The sequence below is a fragment of the Chrysochloris asiatica genome, unplaced genomic scaffold, assembly GCF_000296735.1.
Source record: "Chrysochloris asiatica unplaced genomic scaffold, ChrAsi1.0 scaffold00067, whole genome shotgun sequence".
NCBI lineage: Eukaryota > Metazoa > Chordata > Mammalia > Afrosoricida > Chrysochloridae > Chrysochloris > Chrysochloris asiatica.
Genome location: NW_006408585.1, coordinates 7,619,264 through 7,620,203, shown reverse-complemented (window position 1 = coordinate 7,620,203; position 940 = coordinate 7,619,264). Strand labels below are relative to the sequence as shown.

Below are 940 nucleotides of genomic sequence, written 5' to 3'. Positions count from 1 at the left end.
CTAAACACACTCATGAAAGCTTGTACATCAGCCACTTCATATCTTTGTAGTCCCCCCATTTTTGATAGCCATTGTCTAAATTTCTCATTCCTATCAACCCAGTGCACTGAGGAAACAAGGTTGTTCCTTGAGCTGAAGAATCCTTCCATTCCGGTTCGAATTTTGAGTCACTACATTCATAGGCAAAAGTCTAATTCATCATATTGTAGCAATTTGCTCTTGTTCTCAGTATCAAAGATCTTTATCTTCCTCAATTTGAATATGGTCAACCAGCCATCCAACCTTGATCAAATAGGTATTAGCTGCAAATTTGGGAGTTCACACACACTTCCTTGCAGCTCAACCAGCTGACTGCCTCCCTCTCAGCCTGGACCCCCAGGGGCTATGTTAGTGCCCATGGGCTCAGAAGTTCACACATATTCCTAAACTTCAGACCAGCCAGCCCTTCCCCTTCTCTCTCTCATCTCAAGGTCAACAGGTGCCAATGGAACATGATAAGTTCCCATTTTTAAAACACTTCTTATGTAGAATATTTACTCACAAAAATATATATGTATATAGTTGTTGTTAAGTGCCATCGAGTTGGTTCTGACCTGTAGGGACCCTGTATAGGGTTTCTGAGTAGCAGCTGGTGAGCTTGAACCACCAACCTTGCAGTTCAAACGGCTTTGCAGTCTGATACATACATTAACCCACAGAGCCACACCAGGGCTCTCTATAGATCTCTCTTTAGATCTTCTCGACGACAGATTTGATACATTAAACACTAAAGATTGAAGACCAGAAGAGTTGTGGGATGACATCAAGAACATCATACAGGAAGAACACAAAAAGTCATTAAGAAGATAAGCAAGAAGGAAAAGATCAAAATGGATGTCAGAAGAGACACTGAAACCTGCTCTTCAGTGTAGAGATGCTAAAGCAAATGGAAAAAATGAGG

The 940-nt window shown here is 41.4% G+C and overlaps 1 protein-coding gene across 1 annotated transcript in view; it reads left to right on the top strand.

Moving 5' to 3' along the window:
* Nucleotides 1–940, top strand: part of LRRC9 (leucine rich repeat containing 9) — a 219,084-nt gene that overhangs the window by 56,902 nt on the left and 161,242 nt on the right. The gene's annotated exons all lie outside the window — the stretch shown is intronic.